Here is a 13,313-nt window from a genome sequence, read left to right on the forward strand (position 1 = left end):
GAGCCAACATAACATATATATATATATTGTAAAAGGAGACAGAGGCTCTTGATTCATTATTCAGAAAAATGAGAATACAAGATAAGGGAGATCTGGAGTCCTCCCCAAAGTTTAATCAGAAAAAATTCTAATGAAAGGTAGAGCCAAAAGGTCTCCTCTCAGCAATAATTCTAAATGGGGGGTAGGAGAAGTGCCTACCCAAGGGAGCTCAGAGTTTAGGCTAACATTTGCTAGCCAGTGGGCAGGTATATTTCCTTCTCTCAATATATCGGAGAAGGAGGTGCTAATTCCCTCACTTAAGGAGTGAATACTTTTGATCCATTGCAAGAGGTACCATGGAGTAGGTGTTTCCCTTCAATGATATCAATTAGGACCATGGAATCTGCTTCTATAATTAAGGAGGGGAAGCCACACTTCTGGGCCATAAACATAGCCCGGAATATAGCCAGAGTTTTAGCCTCTAGGGAATCCATGGCTCTTACAAAAGAATGGAAGTAGAGTAAACACTTCCCTTTGTCACTTCTGAACACCCCTCCTATTCTAGCATAAGGAGTAAAAAAATGTATTAGGTGGAGAACCCCAATGAGTATTAACTTTAATTCCACCCTTAGGTGGAGAACCCCACTGATTAAGTGCATAATTAATTTTTGTGGGTAGATAGTTGGAAGTGTTGTAAAGGATTTCAGGAAGCTTCCTATGATAATACAATTTCTGCAAGTAGCTGAAGCAGTTAGTAGCAATGGTAGCAGCTTCCACATAGGTGTCTTCATATTTTAGCTTATTTCTAGCCATCCATATGGCAGTGATACAAGGAATAGGGGGTAATGCTTGGGCCTAGCAATCCTTCCAACTAAGAGAGAAATCAATCCAAGACAGCTGAACTGTATTTAACTTCAGTTTGGGCATCAAACAGTTCCAAACTTTACTGAACAGTGGTACAATGAAAAAATAAATGTTAAATAGTTTCCTCCTGGGATTTACATAACCCACATCTAGAGGGGCCTCTAAAACCTTCTAACTTCAGTATGTCATCTGTGGGAAGAAAGCCATGAAATAATCTCCAAGAGAAAAATGACATAGAAGGGGAAAGGAATTTATTCCACGGAATTTATATTCCACACACATTTGCCCCAATTGACTTCTTGTTGTGGAAAACAGAAGTTTGATATGGATGTTGATAAAGACTGGGACACCTTATTTTTCACAGTCAGTTTATCTTTACTATCTCTATCAATGCTGCATTTCAAGAGTTTCTGTAGGATTCTGTTATCCAGTATGTTCTGTAGAGCTTGCTGATTCCAATGACCATTGAGCCATAACTCAACAACCTGAGTTGAAGGATTAAGGTGAGAAAAAGATGAGGGGTTTATTAAGCCCTCACCAGTCCAATTATCCAACCAAGTATTAAGCTTGCCCTCTCCCAATTTCCAAATAAATAAGTTTTCAGTCTCTGTCCTTACCTTTAGCATATTAGTCCAGGCCCTAGAATCACCTAGTCTTTTAGTGACAAGGGAAGGATGCATTTCTCTACAGTATTTGCCCTTCAAGATTTTAGACCAAAGAGAACTTTAAGCTCTGAACATAATACAAAGCTTACAGAAGTTGATTTGGGAGATTTGTTGGATACTTTTGAACCCCAGCCTACCAGCAATAGTGCTTCCACAAGTTTTTGCCACCTGGTCCAATGCATTTTTTTCTTCTGACCTGCCCACATGAATCTATTAAACATTCTTTCCAATGTTAATTAGGTGGATTTCTTCATTACAGAAACCTAAGAGATGTAGGATGGAAGAGCTGTCAAGACACTTTTAAGAACAGTAACTCTACTCCCATTGGAAAAAAAGGAGTTAGCCTAGCAGTTTAGCTTGTCCTGAATTTTGGTGATACACTCATCAAATTGGACTTGCCTAGTTCTCCCCTTCAATAAAAAAGTGCCTAGGTATTTTAAAGGAAAAGAGCTAGAACTGCAACCACTGAGGTCTACAATCCAATGCTTGATTTCAGGCTTAACTCTTTTGGTGAACACCAATTGGCATTTCTTAGTGCGGAATTGCATACCTGAACATTCCTAAAACTTCTCCAGGCATTGAAGAACCAATTTAACAGCTGGCTTAGTTGCTTTGCCAAAAATAGTAACATCATCAGCAAATGCTAAATGATTCACAACAAGGTTAGATCTATGACTGTAGAGTTTGTGAGGGGATGAAACCATAAGCTGATTCAAGAGTTTAGAGAGGTAATAAAATACAATAATGAATATAGTAGGAGATAAGGGGTCACCTTGCTTGATTCCTCTAGAAGAAGTGAAGAAACCATGAAATTTACCATTTTTGAACACTGATTGAGAGTTGTTTCTTCGCCATTTGTGTATCAGCAAGATAAATTGATGTGTGAATCCCTTAGCATATAACACTTCCTCAATGAACTCCCAGTTAATGGTATCATAAGCCTTTCTAATGTCCAATTTAAATATTAGGTTCCCACCTCTGCAATGCTTATCCAGATCCATCACTAATTCTTGAGCCAACATAACATTCTCCACTATGCTTCTCCCTTTTATAAAAGTTGACCGATTCTCACTAATGAGCTGGGGTAGGTGGGGTTGGAGTGTGTTAGAGATCACCTTACTAATAATTTTAGAGAGGACATTGGTAAGGTTGATAGGACTGAAATGATCTCAAGTGAATGCAGAAGAAGTTTTGGGAATTAGAGTTATAGTTGAGCATTTAAAGTAGTAGGGAAGATCCAAACCTCTGAAAAAACCTTGGAAACCTTAATAATATCATCTTTAATGATGCTCCAGGATTTCTTATAGAAATCTGCATAAAAAACATCAGGACCTGCCACTTTGGAGCTATCAATGGAGGCCAGGGCAGACCAGATTTCCTCTTCCCCAAGAGTTGAAGCCAGGTCCAGGCCCTTAGTATAGTTCTTATCCGTGCAAAACAATTCCTAATGAATAGGATGCCTAAAAACTGGAGGTTGGTTAAAAAGTGTTTGGTAATAATTGACAGCTAATAATTGACAGCACTGGCAGCAATTAGGTCTTCAAAATGGAACCACTGTCCAACAACATCCTTAATCTTATGTATAGTATTACATTTTGTTCTATAATTAATACAAGCATGAAAATATTTTGAGTTTCTATCCCCCTCACAAAATCTGGCCTTTGCAGCTTTTTGGGCATAAAACTTCTCATGCATGAAGATGGAATTCATCAATATTTCATTTGCTAACATTAAATCCTTCTCCAACTCTGGGTTGGCCTCTAAGCCCGCTTCCAAATGAACAACTTGCTTTTCAGCCTCCAAAGCTTTCAAGTTGATGTTTCCCACTTTATTCCAATTCCAATTAGATAAACGCTTTCCTAACTTCTTTTGCAGTTCCCATAACTTAATGAGAGGGTTAGAGTGATGTTAATCCCTCCAAACCATAGTGACCTGATTAAGAAAGTCTTTGTGAGAAGACCACATTTTGAGGTATCTAAAGCTTGACTTGTTCTTAACATTAGATGCAAAAATAGTCAGAAGCAGTGGTCTGTGATCCTTGCCTGTCATGTTGAGATGTTGCACTGAAGTATGTAGGAACTCACTAAGCCAAAGGTAATTCACAAAAATTATGTATAACCTTTCCCAAAGAGGACCCCCTCCTCCAGGTAAACCTTGGACCATAAAAACCAAGATCATAAAGACCAACCAAGTTGCTTTTATCATTAAAGTAATTCATATGGTTAATATCAGTAGGGTTACCTCCCAACATTTCAGAAGAGACAAAAATACAGTAGAGACAAAAATACAGTTAAAGTCCCCACCAACCATACAAAAGCAAGAGGACTCGCATGTATGTGCCCATAGCAAGATGCCCTTAACACTGAAGCATTCCAAAAATTGAATTCATGCACTAATCCACTTCAAATTCTTTGATCGCACATTTCTTCTAGAACTTTACATACACTTCGATGAAGAAGGACCCACAGACATTCCTTATTGTTCATCTCCACAGAAGTGAAATAGCAGGATTTTCTTCATTGGATAGTGGTGCTACATGGAGTTAGGAAAAAGACGATCTCATGTGGAATAAGGGCTAGACTGATAGAAGATCTGAATAAGACAGGATTGGCACTTGACCTAAGAAGCTTTGAGACTCTTTTGATAAGTTCGATAAGAGTGACTGACTGACTCCGCTCACTCAGTCTATAACCAACGGAATCTCTCTCATTCAACGACTTCTATATGTGATGGAATAATTGAAGAAAGATTCGCAAGGCCTATTTCTTTGACTGTCCAGACTCTCGTTCTAAGGATGCCCAGGTTGAATGACTTGATTCCGATCTTTTCCAATTCACTCAGGTCGGTACGAAGTTTGACTCTTTTCTGCAGAAAGAAGAAGCGGAAAGTCATTCATGGTAGGTTCTTTCTAGATTGATTTTGAAAGAGACAGACAGAGCGAGTCCACGATAAGATAGTCCTGACCCAATAGCGAGAGAGGTAGTAAAAGAAAGGAGGAGAGGCTGACCTCCCAAGTTGATGAGTTTTGGATAGATTGTTAAGATCCTCATTCTATAGAGCAATCCCATATTCTCAATGAAAGGGCTTGTCAACCGAGTTTGACTTGCTTGAGGAATGGGAGTAGGCAGTGAAGCTTCACGAAGGTAGGATAGAAAGTAATTCGCTAGTTTTGGGCAATTAAGGATAGGAAATGCAGGGACTCATTCTAGATAGCGCTAGGTGTGTGAACTTACTTCAGACTGGCACATGAAATAGGCTAAAGAATCTCATCACAATCAGTAGGACCCTAAAGAGTGAAATCAATGAAGATCCATGATAGGATAGCAGCCATGGCAGTCTTGCTTGAAGAGTCAAAGGCAGGGAGAGAGGGAATTCTTCGATCTATTTTAGGCCCGAGTACTCAATCAAAGTTGCAAGAGGGGCGTAAGATTTCTACTAACTAAACTGCAGGGGCCTATGAGAGTTCAAGCCTTCTTTTCAATTCTATACGACCGTCAAGCACATCAGGGAATTCAGTTGTGAGAGAGGTCATCTCGGTCTTTTACTTTTGAAAAATTCGAAGCTACAGCAAAAGGGGTTCACTCCACTCAGGCTATCCCGACTGCAAGAATGAAAGAGTCAATCTATCTTAGTCAAGGCGCTCGCTCTGCCACAAAGGGAGGAACTGGCTAAATAGAAAGAGAAAAGAGATGTTTCCAATTAAACCATAGATGTCCACTTCATACTTAGAGTCTGAGATTTCGGCTTGCTTGGGTTCATTCAAGGCATCTTCATATCTATGAAATAAATCAATCAGCTCCTAATTAGGCGAGTTTTTCTGAGAAAACGTATTTTCAGGATAAATGCTTGACCCTTACATACCTACGAGACATCTCAATCGTGCCATTTGAGAGTAAAAGCTCCATCCAAGACATTCAATGAAGGGCAATTGACTCTTTCAAGAAAGTCAAATAGATGCGCATCTTAGGTTGTAGATGTTATTTTCAACTAGTCAGCCTCTCCCAAGTGCTATGGCTTGACAGTCTCTTCCCCAAAGCCCCCTTTCTCCAATTGAAATTCCAGAGGGATATCCTTTTAGAGACAGGCATGGCAAAAATACAGTTAAAGTCCCCACCAACCATACAAAAAGAGTTTCAATAGCTTCTTATAGCAATTAAACTATCCCAAAGCTCCTTTCTAGCACTTGGAGAGCACCCAGCATAAACAAAAGTTGCCAGAACTTCCTGACCCCCAAATTGAAACTTAATATGGAGAAATTGCTGGTGATCCCACAGGATGCTGCAAGACACCTCCTTCCTATGTAGTACCCAAATTTTGTTATTCTGATTAGAGAGATGTAAAAAACCAGATAATTTATTAATAACTCTCTAGGAGTTTTTGGAGACCATTGGCTCCAAAATAGCCATCAGCCAAAATTTATACATCCACCAAGATCCAAAATTTGTACATCCCTCAAGGCCATAAGTCTGTTAAGGAATTTAGGATGTGCCAATCCCCTAACATTCTAGCAAAGAATATTCATCATCCAATAGATATTGATTTACCCCTCCTTCAAGCTTTAACCATATCGTCCTTAGTTTCTATATGGATTTTCTATCCATGAGGGTGTAAGTTCCCTCCTTTATAGTATTCAATACCTGGAATTCCTTGTTCTTTTTTCTAGATTTTTGGACAAGCCATCATCATCCAATGCTGTCTGCAAAGCGTCAATTATAGTAGTATCAATAGGGTGATCCCTAAGGTCACCTCTTCCCCTTCAATCTTATTTGTTTGAAACACAGGTGTGTCTGTTTCATTCTCAGTTTCAGCACTACCATAATCTGTGTTTATTGCTTCTGTTATAATCTAGTTGGTAATTGGAGGATCTGCTTCTGTATTGGCATTGCTACAATGATTGTTAGCAACTTGATGGTCTTCAATTCCATGTTCAACTACTTGGACTAGGTTAGTGCCTTGAGGGCCAACATCCATAATGACTTTGGTAATATGATGATTTACTGGATTATCATTTGCCTCTTTTCTCGGATGCTCATCCAGGGGTTCCACAGGGAAAGGGTCAGCCTCTTTAGGGACCCCACCAGTAGGCCTTCTAAGTTGGGGATGGAGTTTATAACATTTTTTATCAGTATGCCCAAACATGCTGTAATGGAAATAGTAGAAGGGCTTCTGTTCAGTAACTATCTTTTGCCAATAGCCATTGTGCACAGTCCCCAACCATATTTCCTCAACAGCAAGTAGGGTGATGTCCCTTTCTACTAAGATTTTTGCAACTGAAGGTCTGGAAAGGTTCTAAGTAAGAACATCCAATTTCAGAGGTTTACCCAAGGCTTGGCCAATATTAAACAGAACTTTATGGTTGAAGAAATGCATCTTTAACCCTAGAAGTTTGAACCAAATAGGAACTACATGTAGCTCCTTACTAGGGTCAAACTCACTAGACCATTTCAAGATTTTCATAGTATTACCTTCTATCTGTAAGAGCTGTTTGGAGAAGATTCTAGCATAATAATCCTCTCTTTAAAGGTTAATTAGCATGTGCCTGCCATTGATAAGGCCCACCCTCCATGCACCTTTGAGTTTAATGCCATCAAAATATTTCCTTATAGCTTCCATTTTAGGGTGTCCCAGATAAAAATTGCCTATAAGAGTAAATTTGCAGATCTCAGTCAGATTCTAGATATCTATATCATTATAAATGATAGACACTTTCCCATTCTTCCTAGTCAGAGGTTTAATAATCGGGTCAACCACCTCATGGTAGCTCTGAGGGAATACAAGATCATCAAAGTCTTTAACAGTGATAACTGTTTTACCCACTACATCAGAAAATGTGGCCTTAGCCCATTGAATATTGGTGGATAAATCCATATTGTTAAGCTCAACCATAACAACACAGCCTCAATAGAACAGTATCAAGTTCAAAAGAGGTTTTCTCGGGAAGCAGGAAACACCAGAAAACCTAGCTGGAAATAGCAAAGGAAAAGAGAATAGCTAGAGGAAAGGGAGAAAACTAAGAATTCGAGAGCCAGTAGCTACCGGTTGGGTTTACCTGCGTGGGGAGGCTAGCCAATGTGCTGGATAATTTCCCTCCCTAGGGATGTAGTTAAATTTTGCCATGCAGCTGTGTAAAAGGGCATTCAACTATCTATTCCACAAAATTAGATTCTAGGGAGGAGTTTCATCATGGAGTAAAATGTTGATGCAAACAGTAGAGTCAGTTTCTACAAGCAAAGGGCTTAGATGACAGTAGCAATCAAGTCTAATAGCCTAGTAAATAGATTTGAATTCAGCCTCCAAAGCATCAAGTGCCACAACATGAGAAGTGAAATACTGTATGGGAGTACCATGAGAGTTCCTAAAGACTCCCCCAATTCCAGCACAACCTTTTGAGAAACTGCCATCAGTGTCGACCTTCAACCAACCAGTAGGAGAGGGGCTCCAAAAGATTAATTTGGAAGAATGTGGAAGAAAATTAGTTTTTTCTGAGGTCTAATGTTTTATTACAATGGAGAAATGGTGGAACTTGATCAATTTCTGATTATAAGAGATACAATTAAGTATCACAGAATATGATCCTAGAAACTGCTCATCAAATTTGATATGGTTTCTGAACATCCATATAAACCAAGCCACAATACAAGGGATCACCAAGAGCTTATTGTTATGACAATATTCTCAACAGCTAAAACACTTAAGCAAACTTACATTATAAGTATCAATATTCAGAAGCTTGAGAAATCCTACCAAATTTCTTGGCAGAAATCACAAGAGAAAAATAAGTGGTCCAAGTTTTCTTCAAGAGCATAGCATAATGGGAAGATAGAAGGCCCTCTCAACCCTTTCATATTTAAAATGTCATCAGTAGGAAGTAAGGAGTGCCACAGTCTCCAATAAAAGAAGGACATAGAAGGGGTTAGGAGTTTACTCCAAATGGATTTTCCCCAAGGCATATGATTCCAATGAAAGAAGTGATGATAAATGTAGGCAAATAATTTTTGGGAATAAGCATGTTTAGTAATAATTCTGTCTTTGGAATGAGATGAGAAGGGAGTATCCGTAACCCATCTAACATGTTCATTAGATAGAACAGTGTTAAGCATTAGTTCCACTGATTATCAGACCAATAATTTCAGACCTGACAATCATAGTTGGGGTTGGGGGTAAGGCACTCAAGCTTCTCTCCATTGCTAACCCAGTTATCTAACCAAAAAATAGCTTGACCATCTCCCGCTCCCATAGGAAAAGTTCCTCAGCTTGATTTCTGATGTTCAATAGTTTGGTCCACAATTTAGAATCCCCCAATTTTTTGGTTACCAATATAGGATGCGAAGTTCTACAATATTTCCCTTTCAGAAATCTTGCTCAAAGACTATTATGGGCCCTGAATATGATCCACAATTTGCAAAGGTTTATGAAACCCTGGTGTTGAAAGTCTTTAAAGCCAAGCTCACCAGCTTACAAAGGTTTGCATAACTTCTGCCAAGAGAGCTAGTGGAATTATTTCCTTTTACTAGATCAGAGAAATTTGTTAAAGTTCCTTCCAATAGCTACTTGTGTACCCTTTGCATGGAGAACATTTGGAGGACATAAGAAGGCATTATAGTCAGAATACCTTATGTTGGGAAGGCACTTACACCAAACTTAAAATTTCTTCTAAATGGAGATAAAATGGCACTCCCCTACTTTAAAACAGTGTAACATTTTTGGAGTAGTAGATATATTTGTGAAGCTAATGAGATACGAGATATATATAGATATAATCTCCTTACTTTGTTTGGTGTAGCTACTATATATATGTGTCCATATACTATATATATGTGTCCATATATTATATATGTGTCCATATATATATAGAGCAAGTAGGCATTTTCAGTTTTCCTTCTTTTGGGAGGGTTTAATTCCCCAAAACTTATAACCCCCATTATCTATTAACATGAAAGGAGCCTTAGTTGCTCTTTCCTGGAATATATATATATATATATATATTAACATCTCTAAATAGAGTAGGCCAATAAAATCCAGATGAATATAATACTACTAATAAAAATAGATAAGCAACAAAAATAAAGATAAATATGGGTTGCCTCCCATAAACTGCATGGTTTAATGTCGTCAGCTCGACATTCCAAATTTTTACTCTAGGTGTTTAAAATTTGGCCTTTGACCATCAAAATATCATTTTAGTCTATGCCCATTCACATTAAATATCTTTCCAATATTTGCATCTTCAATATTAACAACTACATAAGGATAGAATTTTACATTTGTGAATGGTTTTGTCCACCTAGTCTTCAGTTTACCAGGAAATAATTTCAATCCTGTAGTGTTTAATAAAACTTCCAGTCCAGTCTCAAATTTGTTTTTGATTATCTTTCAATCATGTCATTCTTCCATTTTCACTTTATATATCCTAGCATCATCATATGATTCATTCCTAATTTCTTCAACCTCATAAAATTACAATAATACTTTCTCACCAACATATTTTAACTTAAAATTAAACACCTTAATAGCCCAATAAGCTTTACGCTCTAGTTCTACTAGTAAGTGACAAGTCTTACAAAAAATTTGTCTATATGGGGGACTTCTTATGGGCATCTTATAAGCTATCTTATAAACTCTTAATGCAGTATCTAATCTAGCAGACCAATCCATTTTATTAGGATTTACAGCTTGCCATCAAGTAACCAGTTATCAAGCCAGAAATTGTGGAAGAAAGCTTGCCATCAAGTAACCAGTTATCAAGCCAGAAATCAACTTTTCCTTCCCTAACAACCCAAATGAATAAATCTTCAGCATCAATTCTGACCTTAAGAAGTTTAGTACAAATTCTTGAGTCCCCAGGTTTCTTGAGAGTGGTCACTGGATGGGACTGCTTGCAGTACTTCAATCTCATGAATTTGGCCCACAATGAGGTTTGATCTCTAAATTTGATCCATAGTTTGGAATATAAAATATGGTGTAATTACTGGAAAGATTTAATGCCTAAACTCCAGCTGAAGAGGGAGGCATAACTTTTCCCATCTGAACCAATGAAATTGTTTATGATTTCCTTCTCACAAAAATTAGTTTAGCATAACCTCCAAGGTCTTTTGGGCACTCTTTTTCATTTTCAACATTTGCATTATATACATAGGGAAAGAAGATAAGATGCTTTTAACCAAAGTGAGTCTTCCACCTTGTGATAGATAACTTAGCAGGAAATTAGTTTACAGATTCTGGATACTACCTCATCAAATTGGGTCTACATTTTCCTCCCCTTGACTAATTACACACCAAGATAAAGAAGGGGGTAGGCAATAGATATGGATCCTGTATAATCCTTAATAAAATTCTTGGAAGTAGAAGTGAGTATCTCGTTGAAGATTAGTTGACATTTTTTATGATTTAGAAAGAAACCAGAGAGTTGTTGGAAATGATCCAACAATTTGTACTTCTTCTTTACTGCTGGTTTGGAAGCATTAGAAAACAAAATTACACCATCTGCATAGCATAAATGGCTTATACAGAAATTGGCTTTATTAGCAAATCTGAGGTGCTCATGGTCTAAAAAAAGTTGATTGAGAAGCCTAGAGAGATAATCCATAGCCAAGATAAAGATGTAAGGATAAATGGGCTTTCCCTGTTTGATGCCTCTGGAACTTGAAATAATCCTTGAGAATTACCATTCACCAGGATAGTATAGTAGTTATTCTGAAGCCACCTTTGGATCAGCTGACAGAAATGATTATTAAAGTCTCTAGCTTGAACAACTTCCAAAATGAACTTCCAACTTATAGTGTCACAAGCCTTGAATAAATCCAGCTTGTACATAAGGTTTCCTACTCTGCAAGGCCTGTCAATATCCAATAGAGGCTTTTGGGTGAGTAAAACATTATATGTCATTTATCTACCTAAAACAAAAGCAGATTGGTTAGAGGCAATCAGCAAAGGGAGATGGGGTTTTAATCTAAAAACCAACAGCTTGCTGATGAGCTTTGACAACTCTATTGTGGGAGAGATAGGCCTAAAATGATCCCAGCAAGACTTTTGATCACCCTTAGGAATCAAGGCAACAGTAGACATGGAAAAACAATTTGGCATATCAGCTCCACTGAAAAATATTTGAACAGCCTCCACAATCTCCTTCTTAACTATAGGCCAAGGTTTTTTATAAAATGTAGAGGTAAAACCATCAGCTTCTGCTGCCTTGTCACCATCTATGGAACATAGTGCTTGCCAAATTTCTTCTTTAGAAGGGATAAAGGTAAGATCCAAGTTTCTTTTTTCACTAAATTTGTCATTAAGAAGGGCTGGTTTGAAGTGTTGAAGGTTTGAAACATCAGACTAAGACAGTAGGATCTAAAAATGATTAATAACATTTAAAGGAATTTGATCAGGATCATGAATCCAGTAACCATTGTTTTCGTTGACCCTCAAAATTGTGTTAGAGTATCTCCTTTTTTTAATAAAAGCATGATATAATTTAGTATTTCTATCACCATCTATAAATATTTTCAAATATGTCTTCTATTTATAGAGATGTTCTTCCCAATGAATAGCTGTAAGAAAGTTGGCATTAGTAGCAACAAGGGGTTGTTCATCTTAATTTCCTAATTGAAGTTCCAATTTAACCTTCTTAACAGCCTGTTTAGCCTCCTCAAAATTAGTTGTTGAATTGCCAAAACAGTTTTAGTTCCAGGACTTTAAATGATTTGCCACAGACTTCTGAACTTGCCATAGTCTAATCTATGGGGAAGGAAGTAATTAGGAATCCAAATAGATTGGAGAAAGGGGAGAAAATTAGGGTGTTCTAACTAGATGTTGAAAAGTCTAAATTTTAGAATTAGGGAGGATTGAGTGGGGGAAACAAATATCAAAAGAGGCCTATGGTCTGAACAAGTATAAGAAAGGTGTGAAACAGTATTGTGAAGGTTAGTTTCAATCCAAGCATGGTTAACAAGAAATCTATTAATTTTTTCATGGAGTTTTCCTCTCTTTTAAGTATCAAGGGATCCTTGATGAGGTAGTTCAGAAAGCTCAGCAATTCTATTGTTATCAGAAAAAGTCAACATCTAATTTAAATCAACAGGTTTCCCTCCCCATTTTTCATTCAATCTAGCCACAATATTAATGTCCCCACCAATGAGCCAAGGCCCCTTTACTGAAAGCTTAATCTGATGAAGCTACTGCCAAAGAGCTAATTTATTACCTGATGAACTGCCTGCATATACAAAAGTAGCCATAGTTTGAAGGAAATCCCATAGCAAGGAAACATGTGAGAACTAGGGATGACTGTCCAAAAGCTATAAATTGACCTTCTTATAAAATAGCCAAATTTTATTGTTGAAATTATTTAGATATAGAAATTGAGGGTATTTCTTAAGGATTACGTTAGGAGTGTTGTGAACCAAGGATTCCAAAATAACAAAGCAAAACAACTTGTGTCTCTTAGATAAATTATTGAACCTAATCAGGGAATGTGGATCAGCAATTCCCTTGATATTCCAACACAATAACTTAATCATAAGAGGTTAAGGAGGATCCCCAAGTCTACCATGCCAAGGTATGTTTAGGAAGGGGTACAGTCACCATATTAAATAAAGGATGTATAAGGTTAGGGGAAACATTTTTCCTTCTCCTACTTCTAAGACATGGAGGTGGAAAAACATCTTCACTGATGGAAATTACATGATGTGGCACTCCAGGATAGGCCAACACCCCATACCCAATAGAAACAAAAAAGGTGTCTAAAACTGTAGCAGTATAGGTGTCAACAGGTAAAGGACAATGGATTGATGGTGTAAAAGGATGAATGAAAGGTAG

Source organism: Phalaenopsis equestris, unplaced genomic scaffold, assembly GCF_001263595.1.
Source record: "Phalaenopsis equestris unplaced genomic scaffold, ASM126359v1 Scaffold000452, whole genome shotgun sequence".
Classification (NCBI taxonomy): Eukaryota; Viridiplantae; Streptophyta; class Magnoliopsida; order Asparagales; family Orchidaceae; genus Phalaenopsis; species Phalaenopsis equestris.